A 13409-nucleotide genomic window follows, 5' to 3' on the forward strand; every position below is an offset into this window, starting at 1 on the left:
AAAGGAAACCACACCTAATAGACTTCGAAGCCAAAGATAAAGAAGCACATTAACAACTCATAAATTGATGGGACACAAACAAGAGACTCAGATGTGGAGTGTATTCTGAACAATTCTGGAGGACTTGGAATGGCAAGCCCACCTGGAGAGAGTTGTAGAATTCCTAAGACACCGGTCTAACTTAAATAATCTGAACTTGGAAAGGCAGATCCCAAGTCATTTTCAAGCCCTGTGGGTAAGTGGCAGGTGCTTCCCAAAACATGGGAGAAGATTTAGATACTGAGGACTTAAAGAAAGAAACATACCTTAGGATGGGATCAAGGACAGGAACCAGTATTTAAGACATTTTTTAAAGTTTATTTATTTATTTTGAGAGAGAGAGAGAGAGAGAGAGAGAGAGAGAGAGAGAATGAGCAGGGTAGGGGCAGAGAGAGAGAATCCCAAGCAAGATCCATGCTGTCAGCTCAGAGCTTGATGCAGGGCTTGATCTCACAAACCGTGATTCATGAGCTGAGCTGAAATCAAGAGCCACCCACGCACCTCAGAACCAGTATTAAATGCCAAGATCCAATGCACTTCCTAATACTCTCCCCCAGAACTTAACCTACCCACTTGGTCACAGAGTGAGCTGGACAACCACAGCTTTCCCAGAACCCTGTGACACCCAAAGGCTTACTTCATGGCAAAGAATAGAGAAAGCATGCATTCCCAATGACCTACGAATTGAGGAAGAGAGAAGAAAAAATGTCTTGAGCCACTATGCTCAGTCCCTTTGCCCAACTCACCAATCATGTAAATTACACCTCCTTTCTTAGGAAGAATGAGAAAAGAGATGGAAATGTTCTACCCTGTTTGTGGAGTAGAAATTTCTTCTTCTCTATAGAAACATGGGTAGTAAGGAATATATCAGTCTCCTCTCCAAACTAGACTGTAAATTTCTTAAAGTCAAGAAACTGACCTATAAACTTCTACATCTATCACAGTTCAGAACAGTGAGCTGGATATATATAATAGTGAGCAAATATGTATCAACTTGACCATTACATACTTCATATTTGTGTGTTATAAAGACAAAACATAATTTTAATATATTCTAATTCTACCTGATACTTAGCGGTCTACAGTTTATAAAACATTTCCATATGCATTCTCTTATTCAATCTTCTTAGCGACCAGTATTATGAATGAAGAAACTGAGGCTCAGAGGGGTTACATAACTTGTTCAAAGTCACACAGCTAATAAGAACCAGAGTTGGGATTCAGATCCACATTATCTGTCTCTATCATTGTAGCATGACTGCTTCACTATTGTTATTTATTTGTTAAGCATTTTGACCTCCTTAAAGAAGAGAAGGATGTTGCACATGAAGTTTGAGGCAACAGCTGTGTCCCCGGCTGTCTGAAATGCCTCCACCAGGTTTGGCAACAGCTGTCTCAGCTTGACATCTCACTGGGTTCCTGTCAGAGCCCCACCTTGGGGAATGACAAGTTTAATGAAGAAAAATCCAACCTTCCACCTGAACTCCTAGCTTTGCAAATGCAACTGACATCTGACAGGCTTGGAGGCCCTCGCTGCAGGGAATGGGGTGACCCCAGCTTCTCAGCTCATAGATTATATGTTTGGCAGCTTTCTCTGCAATTGGCTGACAATATTTGTGCCCTCTCCAGATCTTACTTCCTGGTCCCAGTGCTAATTTAGATGCAATTCAAACAAACACTTACAGAGTATTTCCTATATGCCAGGCATTGGGGATATATAAAAAGATGATTAACACACCATTCCTGCCTTGGGGGCACTCAAAGTCCTACAGAAGAGTCAGAAACTTTACACTGACAGCATTACTATGGAGATAATACTCATTGCCATGGCAAATGGGCCCCTATTGTAAAGAGAAACTGTAAGACTGCTCAAAAAATTAAATACCATGTTGACTATTCCCTTTGGCAGGAGCAACAAATTCAAATGCCAACAAGAATCTCAAAAGGGCTGCGGAAGGGGCACTTTGAAATTAGTGTTTGATGGGAATGCAAGCTGGTGCAGCCACTCTGGAAAACAGTATGGAGCTTCCTCAAAAAACTAAAAATAGAACTACCCTACGACTAGCAATTGCACTACTAGGCATTTATCCAAGAGATACAGGTGTGCTGTTTTGAAGGGACACATGCACCTCCATGTTTATAGCAGCACTATCAACAATAGCCAAAGTATGGAAAGAGCCCAAATATCCATCGATGGATGAATGGACAAAGAAGATGTGGTATATATATACAATGGAGTATTACTCGGCAATCAAAAAGAATGAAATCTTGCCATTTGCAACTACGTGGATGGAACTGGAGGGTATTATGCTAAGTGAAATTAGTCAGAGAAAGACAAAAATCATATGACTTCTCTCATATGAGGACTTTAAGAGACAAAACAGATGAACATAAGGGAAGGGAAACAAAAATAATATAAAAACAGGGAGGGGGAGAAAACAAAAGAGACTCATAAATATGGAGAACAAACTGAGGGTTACAGGAGGGGTTGTGGGAGGGGGGATGGGCTAAATGGGTAAGGGGCACTAAGGAATCTACTCCTGAAATCACTGTTGCACTATATGCTAACTAATTTGGATGTAAATTTTTAAAAATAAAAAATAAAATTTAAAAACAAACAAACAAAAAAAGAAATTAGTGTTTGAGAACCAGAATCTCATTTTTTTTACCTTAAAAAAGAAAACTGTGGGGTGCCTCGTTGGCTCATTTGGTTAAGTGTCCAACTCTTGATTTTGGCTCAAATCATAATCTCACAGTTCATGAGTTTGAGCCCCGCCTGCTTGGGATTCTCTCTCTCCCCCTTTCTCTCCCCCTTTCTCTCCCTCTCTCTCTCCCTCTCTCTCTGTTCTCCTCTCTCTCTGCCCCTCCCCTGCCATCTCTCTCTCTCTCTCTCTCTCAAAAGAAATAAACTTAAAAAAAAATAAAATGGTGATCAGCATGAGCAAGGCTACATGAAACTGCGTGGTATATTATAGGGGAAACAAACAGGGCCATATTTTTGGAGGACAGGGTATAGGGGGTGAGATTAGAAAGCAAAATGGTAAAGAGGTTTCAATATCACACCAAAATGTTCAGAATACATTTAGAATGGAACCATGAAAGATTTATAAGCTGGGCTCAGATTAGCATGATTAGGTGTATAATTTAGGGAGTCAATGCCAGCACAGAGGGGAGAAACAACACTGAGAGACTAGTCACAGGGAACACTAGCATGTCCCAACTGAGAGATGATAAGGGCCTGAACCAAGGAGGTGGAGAAGGAAGCAAGAGAAGAATTGGAATGACCATTCAGAAGTGGAATAGTCAGGTCAGGGTCAAAGAGGTATAAGATACCTAGTCATGTGACTGGGCACCAGGTAACTTCTGAACTGAGATAGGAAACCAAGAAGAAGAGGTGAGAAATGAGAGGGTTCGAGGAGAAGTCACTGAGTTTGGTTTAGGCTGGACATGTTCAGTGTGAAATACATACAGACACCCAGGTGAAGATACTTCATGGGCAGACAGAAAGGATAGCCCACGGATGGAGCAGGCTCACAGATTAACCCACAGGAGTACATGAAACATCTCAGGAAGAGAACATAAAGAGAGGGAAAATGTGTGAAGGACCAGGCCCTCAGAAACACTGACATTCAAAAACAGGAAGCAGAAAGCAGTCACAGGAGGAAAAGGAGATTCAGAGACATCAAGGGCAGAGAAAGAGGGGTGAGCAGCAGTAGTAAATGGTATGGACAGACCGCAGAAGATCAATGCTAACATGGGACCTCTGGATTCCCCCTGGAAATTGAAAAGTCATTAGATTTAGAGGAAAAAACAGAAACAAAAACAGGACTGGAAATAAGGTTGGCAAAATGTTGATCATTGTCAAAGCTGAGCCACAGGTACGAGGGTGTTAATTATGATATCTCTGCCTGTGTATGTGTTTGAAAGAGTTTTCCAAATAAAAAGTTGAAAAATTGAAAACAAACTAATAAATAAAAAGAATGAAATAAAATGCCATTATTGGCTTTTAAGATCAGGGTTTCAGTTGAATATTGAGTAGCAAATGGGAAACAAAGAAAAGGGGGCAGCTGGTATCTAATGTCATATTTTGAGCTTTGCTGGCAATGTGATATAGTGACGGGGAAGAACTGGGCCCTGTGCCTGTGTCATTCATTCAGTGTCACTACAGGAAACAGATGACACTCAAATCAGGATGGCTCCCCAAGGGCTTACTAAAGGGAGTATTTATAGTGTTAAGAGCAGGGTATGAGGGAAGCACAAAGGATACTGCAGTAACAGTGGGGTTTTACCACCCTTTAGCACAATGCAGCTATCAGCATGTATTTCTCCTTGGGGGGGGGGGGGGTGAGGGGGTGGCAGGGCAGGGAGGTACTGCAGGTCAGCTGGCTCAGCAGGGTCTCTGCTTTAAACTGATGTCCAGCTGGACTTGGCTTCTCTCTGCAGATCAAGATCTGGTCTCTTCCACACGGGTTCCTTCTGGGGCCCAGACTAAAGAGGGAGAAGTGGGGGGAGGCGGGAGGAAGGGAAGTTCTTCTTATGGAGAAGGCAGAGGCACAAAAAAGGCACACAGAAACACACCATGCTTCTAAAGGCCTGGGCTTGGAAATGGCAAAAATAATTGGTTTCACTCACCAACCAAAGCAAGTCATACAGCCAAGCCCAAGGGCAGGGGGCAATAGACCCCTCCTTTCATGGGAGCGACTACAAACTCACATGTAAGCAAAGAGCACGGATACCAGGAGGGACAAGGAACTTGGGCCAATAATTGAGTCTATTGCATCACACACAAGGGAGGGAGTGCTTAACAGAACTCCGAAAGCATCATGAGTAAAGGATCCCCTTGAGAGGGGCTCTGACCTTCCATCTGAGAGAACCCAAATAGACTCCATAGGGAGGGTCCAGGGGAATAACCATCCTAACCTAGCCCAGGTCTGCCCAGGCTGCTCACTCACAAGACCCACCGGGAAACCAGAAAGCAACAGAGCCCTCTGGTGAGCTCCAGACAGGTCAGCCTCCCAGGGCAGGTTGGCAGTGCAGGAAGAATCTGGAGGGATGAACAGAGGACATAGGTACTGGCCAGCTACCACAAGAAGACAAAGTGAGGGTGGGAAGGCAAGCTGGTAGGAGAGGCTTAGCACTTGAACAAAACCCTCATCTTTCTCCAGTACAGCCTGGGGAAACAGGGAACCTGAGGGCTCAGAAGTGGTAGGAGATCCTCTAAGTGGCCTGCACTCCTACCCAGGGCATCTGATCCAAGGGGATCCTGGGCAGACACCAAGCCCTCAGAGAGAGGTTTTCCTCCCACAAGGAAGAGACACAGCTGGAGGTGGAAACAGGCAATTAAGACTGATTGTCTGCCTCAGCAAGAAAATCAGCCTGCGACAGCTAATGATAGTCAAGGGGAGGCTGGTGGGAGCCCAGAGCAGGCAATCAGTGCAGAGACTGACGCCTTTGGAGGACAGAAGAAGATGCTTTGTGTCCAAGGGCTCTAGGGAGACACCTCTCCAAAGGGCTCCTTTTACTGAGGTCAACCAGCACTCCCCTGTTAGGCTAAGAAGGAAGCTCTTGATGTTTGTGCTGGTTACTTTTCTGGAGACAAATTAATGTAGAATGGAATCCATGTAATAATAACAATTGACAGCAATTTTCTAAATACAATAAATGTGTTATTTTGTAAGCAAAGAATCCTTATTATTGGGAGGGGAAATAAAATGAGCCCCTCAAACTAAATTCTAGATTTTGTATGTTCAGAGTCCCAAATCAGGGCTCACTTGCTTTATTACACCACAGAAGGAGGAGGAGGAGGAGGAAGAGGAGGAGGAGGAGGAAGAGGAGGAGGAGGAGGAAGAGGAGGAGGAGGAGGAAGAAGAGGAGGAGGAGGAGGAGGAGGAGGAGGAGGAGGAGGAGGAAGAAGAGGAGGAGGAGGAGGAGGAGGAGGAGGAGGAGAAGGAGGAGAAGGGCCCCAAGAATGCAGATGTTAGATTATAGTCTTCAAGAACATGGACTCTGGAGCAAACTGCCTGAATTCAAAGCCAGCTGAGCCATTTACTTTAACTGTGAGCCTGGGCAAGAACAAGTTACTTTACTCTGTGTCTCAGTTTCTCCATCTGTAAAATGAAAGTGACAATAAAACAGCCTAGAGTTTTTGTGAATGTGATGAGTTAATAGATATGAGCACCTAAACTGAAGACTAGCTCTCATTATTTTTAAAAATTTTTTAATGTTTATTTTTGAAAGAGAGAGAAAGAATGAGTGAGGGAGGGGTGGAGAAAGAGGGAGACACAGAATCCCAAACAGGATCCAGGCTCCCAGCTGTCAGCACAGAACCCAAAGCAGGCTCGAACCCATGAAGTATGAGATCATGGCCTAAGCCAAAGTTGGACACTTAACTGACTGAGGCACCCAGGCACCCCTAGCTCTCGTTATTATTGGCAGACTCAGAGACAGTCTCCTGCCCCAGATCCAGACACCCCTACCTTCTACCACTTCCCCCTATGTCACAGGTGGGAGCCTGGGGAGTAGAGTTTTCTAGCCTCTATCTGAGCCTACCTTTCAGCTCGATTTCATCCCAGCACTGAGTATCTCCGAGTCAGGAGTGCTCTCATCATCTAAGGCTGGAACCCAGAGGGAATTTCCTTCCTCCATGAGAGCTGGGAGCATCCCATCCAGCTGCAGACTCAAGGTTGATGAGAACAATTAAAATATAAAAGGGGTCTTAGCTGCTGAAAGAAATCACCATTTTAGTGGAAGGTATAACAAACCTACAAGAATGACATTAGCCCAGGGAAAAGAACAGTTTGACCAAGGCAGTCATCGCCATGTGACACAATGCTTCATGAGTTGGTGTGTTTCTCTGTCTCCCTAAGGCTTTCTTGCCTTTGGCTTTTGCAGATTGGGGTCTTTCCCCTCCACATCTCTCCCTCTTTCTCTTACTTCTTTCTTTCTCCTTCTTCACCATTCCCTTTGTCCCTTCTCCCTCAACCCCTTTGCTCTCTTTTTAAAAACATGCAGGCCACCTGCCTGGCTGGCTCAGTCTGTAGAGTATGTAACTTTTAATCTTAATGCATCTCTTGACCTCAGGGTCATGAGTTCAAGCCCCACATGAGATGTAAAGGTTACTTAAACATAAAATCTTAAAAACAAAATAGAAACCAGCTTCCCTAATCCAATTGCACTAGATTCTCATAAGAAGAGGAAGAGACATGGGGCACCTGGGTGGCTCAATTGGTTAAGTATCCGACTTCTGCTCAGGTCATGATCCTGTGGTTCGTGAGTTTGAGCCCCGAATTGAGCTATCTGCTGACAGCACAGAGCCTGCTTTGGATCCTCTGTCCCTCTCTCTCTCTATGCCCCTCCCCACCTTGCACTCTCTCTCTCACACAAATAAATAAACATTAATACAAGGAGGAGGAGAAGGAGGAGGAGAGAAGCAGCAGAAGGAGAAGGAGAAGGAGAAGAAGGGACACCAGGGGTATCTGCGCACAGAGGAAAGGGCAGTCAGGAAAAAAGGTCTCACCAGAAACCAACCCTGCTTTGCAACTTGTTATTAGGCTTCCAGTCTCCAGAACAGTGAGAAAATAAATTTCTGATGTTTAAGCCAAAATACAAAAACATAGAAAAGAAAAACCTGCTCTACATTGGTTTTTACATGTGTTTGGTCCTTAGTTGTGGGTCCGTGGTTCTCAGCACACATAGTTTTTTTCTTCCTTTCAATGATAACACCCAGGATATATTTCAGCTCTGTCACTAACCCACTGCATGATGTGCAGCAATAATAACAGCAAGTGCATATTATGCTTAATGGGTGTCACTCACTTTTCTAAGTGCTTTATGTATAAAATTTACTGATTTAGTTGTCAGGGCAACCCATGAGGTAGGGACTTCGTCTGTGGTAAATTAGATTTCTATTCACCAAATATTTTAGTTTCCCTTCCTGCAGTGCCTGTAGCAGACTTAGGCATCCCCCTCCCCATCCATCCTATTGGACTAAAGAATGACCATATATATGATTTTCTTCGGCCAATGAAATAAGGGCAGAAGTGCTATGTGTCATTTCTATGGAGAAACTTTAAAAGCCAGTGCATGCTTTGCCGTGTTCTCTTTCCACCATGTCATGATGACTGGCAACGCCCAAATAGTGGCTGCTCTGTCAGCCTGGGTCTAAAGATGTCATAGAGCAGAGCCATAGTCAATTCATGAAGGACATGGAGTATGTGTAAGAAGGAAACATTTGCTGTTGTCTGTCGTCAAGATTTGGGGGAGTCATTTGTTACTGCAGCATAACTTAACCTCCTACCCTGACAATTTCTCATTTCTCGGGAAAGGAAACTGAAGCACATTTCGAGTGTGTCCGGCAATCTTGCTCCAGAGTCTGAGGTCCTAACCGCTATTCTATATTACTTCTTTGAACCTCAATTCCTGACTTATGAGCTGGGATAATCTGTGCCCTAGCTGAAGGCAACGAATGATGTTTATTTATTTACGTATGTATGTATTTATTTATTTAATAATTTTTTTAAGTTTATTTATTTTGAGAGAGACAGAGAGAGCATGAGCAGGGGAGGGGCAGAGAGAGACAGAGAGAATCCCAAGCAGGCTCTGCAGGGTCAGCACAGAGCCTGATGCAGGGCTCGAACTCACAAAACTGTGAGATCATGACCTGAGCAGAAATCAATAGTCATATGCTTAACCGACTGAGCCACCCAGGTGCCCCTTGAATGCTGTGTTTATTTCTGTCCCATTTATCTGGTTCGCACTCTTTCCATTGCCTGCTTTTCAGCTTTGAGCATGTTAGGCATATTTATTATATAGCTGATGCTGGTTAAGCTCAAGGGAACTGAAGAGTTCAAAGCTGCCTACTGATGTTCCCATCCTGTTTATAATCAGCGATCTCTACTATCCATTTTCCCAGCTCAAGACACCCTGATGTAAAGAATTTCCAAACTTCCGACTTCTCCTCACCAGGCTTCTTACTGTTGGTGTTTGAGGAGGGATGATAATAACTGTCACCATTTATCAAGTATCTGCTATGTTCCAACAACTATACAGATATAATTTCTAATTCTTAAAACCATACTACAAAGCAGGTAGTATATTCCCAGTCTTCTTGATGAGGAAACAGAGACCCGATAATACTAAAAGATGTCTAAGCTCGCACATCAAATACGTTTTAGGCTCCTGATTCCACTTGAGAGCCATCTGACACTAAAGTCTGTGTTCTTTCCACCAGGCTGCTCGTTGCAGCAAGCACTGCTCCAGCTGGTCTTCTGGTACATTCTCTTTCATCATTTGTGACTGTGGAGGTCTCAGAATCTTTCAGGATATTCTATGCCAAATAATATTTAAGATATTTTTGAAGACAGAAGTAAAGGGGCAGTGAGCTGAATCTAGGCAAATTCCTAAGAAAGCCTTAATGATGTAGAAAAACAGAGAGTCTTGAAAAACAAATAAAATGGCCTAAGCACTTTGAGGTTTTTACTTAAATAATAAGGCTAAGCACAGTGCTGAGGAGTCTTTGATTCAAAGCTTTCTGAGCTCTCAACCAAACTTTAATGAAGCAAGCCTCCAAGGGAGGCATCCCAATTAGCCCTATATTCTAGATGATCAGACCAGGACTCCAAAGCCCAATTTCCTGTCCCTGGTGCTCATCTTGGAACAAAATTCTCCCTATTGTGAAGCTATGCACCAAATACCACATGTACAAATAATGGCCTGATTGTTACAACAGGCTTATGTTGAGTCATTGATCATTGCTATGTTTCAATAAATATTTTTTCCTGATAATGAGCCAATTTATAATCTAAAGCCAGATGTTGACAGGCCTGGGCTCCTTTAAAAAAAATGTATCATAATTATTATTATTTGATATTGCCATCTGGGACACATTATAAAAAATAAAAGGCTTTCTTGTGCTTTTGGAAGCTACTTCTTCCGGAATACTGTGTTCTCAAGACATCCCCTCACAGCATGGCCTCACAAATAGCAAGTCATTGGCATAGGCTTCTAAAAACACTTTCTCCTGCATAATCCCATTTTCACCGAAACCCCCAAATCATACTTATTCACACAGCTTATTCACACAGCTGCCATTTACAAAGTGCCTGCAATATGCCAGGCCTAATGCCAGATGCTGTGAAGAATGTGAAGCTATACAAATATATAGTCCTGCACTCACCACTCAGTTAAAGGACATTAAATAAAAATTAATAGTATTATGTAAGGTTAAAATTTGGAAGCCATGTAGGGTATTTCCCTTTCTAGAGAGAAATCAAGGTTATGTCCACTCTGTCAAGCCTCACTATCCCCCTAAAATCAAAGAAAGGGGTGTTGACATTCTTGGAAGGAAACCTTTTTCCTCTACCCTTCTAGGTTCTTTGGCTGGTCTAAGAATCAATTAACACAGGACATATTAACAGGAGAAAAGCAAACATACAAATGGGACCCTTAAGAATATGACACCTATAGGCAATCAGGCCATTGAGGTTTATATGCCATTCTGAGCTAAAGGAAAGCTCTAGAATGTCAACGGGGAGGAACACAACTCACAGAAAGAGGGGAAGAGCAAATGTTTGGTAAACAAATGTTTGCCTTACCCTGCAGAGCCCTCCAGGCTCTGCAGAGCTTTGCACCCCCCTTCACCCAGCAGTTAACCATTCCTAGTCCATATGCTTCATAGTTATCTCTGGTGCTAGTTCTCTTCCTGGATCAGACCCTCTATCTAAATTCTTCCAGGCACTTAAGGGAGAGGTAAAAGTTTTTTTAATCTGCCAGTATTGATTGCTTTCAGCTCAATAGAGTCCATATGCCAAAGTGGCACATTTTGTGGACACTTGTTCTGAATCCCTTCAATATGCATTGATCGGGCTTAACATTTCTTGGACCACAGTGCCAGGAAGTGGTGTTTTTGGTGTGAGAGGGAAGGAAACTGAAGTGCTAAGCCCCTTTGCAATCTTCAGTCTCCCTAGAGAGGCCTGGGCTACGTTCCCCCTAGAAAGGACCTTCTGTTTCCTGGAGTGGAACTAGGGTAGAGCCTAGGGGGAGGCCACGGGGCTATGTAGGCTGGCAAAATGCTTTCTTAAAGTTCCACAAGAAATGACATTGGGCTATGAGTTAAGAAAAACTATCAAAAACATGGTTAGTTCCGGAGACCACACAACGTGTCCTTTCAATATTCGTGTTAAACTGTAGATCAACAGGCCCATTCAAGAATCACATAATTTCTGGGCACCTGGGTGGTTCAGTTGGTTGAGCATCTGACTTCAGCTCAGGTCACGATCTCACAGTTCGTGGGTTTGAGCCCCGTGTCGGGCTCTGTGCTGACAGCTCAGAGCCTAGAGCCTGCTTCAGATTCTGTGTGTGTGTTTCTCTCTCTGCCTCTCCCCCACTTGGGCTCTGTCTCTCAAAAATAAATAAACACTAAAAAAATTTTTTTAATTAAAAAAAAAAAGAATTACCTAATTTCTCATGAGAAGTTACCATTCCAGGACTTGACTACTTACTAGTAATTGGGGCTGGGACTCAGTGAAGTTGCATGCTAACTTGTACATCTGTGAGTAATAGAGAGGCAAATGATTTCTGACTAGTAGATAAGATAACCCCAAAGGTTGTGATTTTATTGCCCCATAGGACAGTAAACCAATATTGTATATCTCATAATGACCTCATTCTGAAGTTCTTTTTAAAATTTCCTATAAGTGGTTTCAGCTCAGGTCATGATCTCACTGTTTGTTAGTTCGAGCCTCACTGTGGGTTCTGCACTGACAGTGTGGAGCCTGCATTGGGTTCTCCCTCTCTCCCTCTCTCTCTGCCCCTCCCCACTGCTGCTCTCTCTTTCTCTCAAAATAAATAAATAAACTTTTTTAAAAAAAATTAAAAATTAAAAAATAAATAAAATAAAATTGCCTATAAGTAGGGCTTGCTTCAGCAGCACATATACTAAAATCGGAACGATACAGAGAAGATTAGCATGGTCCCTGTGCAAGGATGATACGCAAAATTGTCTATAAGTATCTGTTTCTCACCTTACCAGTTCCCTCAACTAACGAGTTAAATAAAATCTTTGACTTGTGTTTATTCTATATTTTTGAGAGAGTCATGTTTTCAACTTTTGAAATTTATACTTTGACAGAGGCCTGCGATCAATCCAGGGATAATGAGAATCCCTTGGCCTGGCCTTGTCCTCTGGCATTTATGTACCTTGGGAGCCTCAAAGGGAGTCTACCAGGCAGGAAAGGATTCCAGTGTATGGGACCCTGGGTCCTGTCCAAATACCACCTCCATGGTATCGAATCAAGACCACTAGCAATATATTGTTAAAAACAAAAACAAAAACAAAAACAAAACAAAAAACAAAAACAAAAAACCAGAAGATTAAAATTCGATTATGTGCAACAAAATTAAGTAGTATTGGATAATAACCCAAAATATAAATGCCCATGTGTTCATTCTGATATAAATAAATGACTGAGTAAATGAACTCCAGAAGAATTCCAAATCTTTTATATCAATACTCCACCCTTAAGGAGGAAGAACCTATCTCCCCACCTCTGAAAAAGTGGACTGCACATGAGTGCTTCCAAAGAGTACAGTATGAAAAGAACGAAAAAAGAGTAACTTTACGATAAAGAAACATGGCAAAACGTTAACTCAGCAAGGTGATCTGGGTGAACATCAACAGTGATAATATTCACTCTTGATACTATGTGATGAAAGCGTCACTTAAATTCTTTGGTCTTCCAGAAACACATACCCCCTGTCTAATCATGAGAAAACATAAAACAATTCCCAACAGAGGTACATTCTGTAAAATATCTGACCAGTACTCCTCAGAACTTTAAAGATCATCAAAAACAAGGAAAGTCAGAGAAACTGCCCCAGCCAAGAGGAATTAAAGGAAACCTAACTACTGAATGTAACATGGTATCCTACATGGGATCCTGGAACAAAAAAAAGGACACTAGGGGAAAACTGAGGAAATCTAAACAAAGTATGGATTTTAGTAAACAATTAAATGTATCAATATTGGTTTATTAATTGTGACAAATGTAGCGTATTAATGGATGATATTATAACAAGAGAAACTGGATGTGGGGTGTACAGGAACTCTATATTATCTTCATAACGTTTCTGTAAATCTAAAGGTGTTTTGAAATAAAAAGTTTATTTAAAAATAAATCATGGCGTGCCTGGGTGGCTCAGTCAGTTGAGCATCTGACTTTGGCTCAGGTCATGATCTCATGGTTCATGAGTTTGAGCCCTGTGTTGGGCTCTGTGCTGACAGCTCAGAGCCTGGAGCCTGCTTCGAATTCTGTGTCTCCCTCTTTCTCTGCCCTCCCCTGCTCACGCTCTTTCTCTCTCTGTCTCAAAAATAA

At 42.5% G+C, this 13409-nt stretch overlaps 1 non-coding gene across 1 annotated transcript; it reads left to right on the forward strand.

Moving 5' to 3' along the window:
* The first annotated feature begins 11953 nt into the window (after positions 1-11953).
* On the forward strand, positions 11954-12056 carry LOC132664002 (U6 spliceosomal RNA). Its single transcript, XR_009603375.3, has one exon. It is a non-coding gene; the product is annotated as a U6 spliceosomal RNA (small nuclear RNA).
* The last annotated feature ends 1353 nt before the right edge of the window (positions 12057-13409 follow it).

Source organism: Panthera onca, chromosome D4, assembly GCF_046562875.1.
Source record: "Panthera onca isolate mPanOnc1 chromosome D4, mPanOnc1 haplotype 2, whole genome shotgun sequence".
Classification (NCBI taxonomy): domain Eukaryota; kingdom Metazoa; phylum Chordata; class Mammalia; order Carnivora; family Felidae; genus Panthera; species Panthera onca.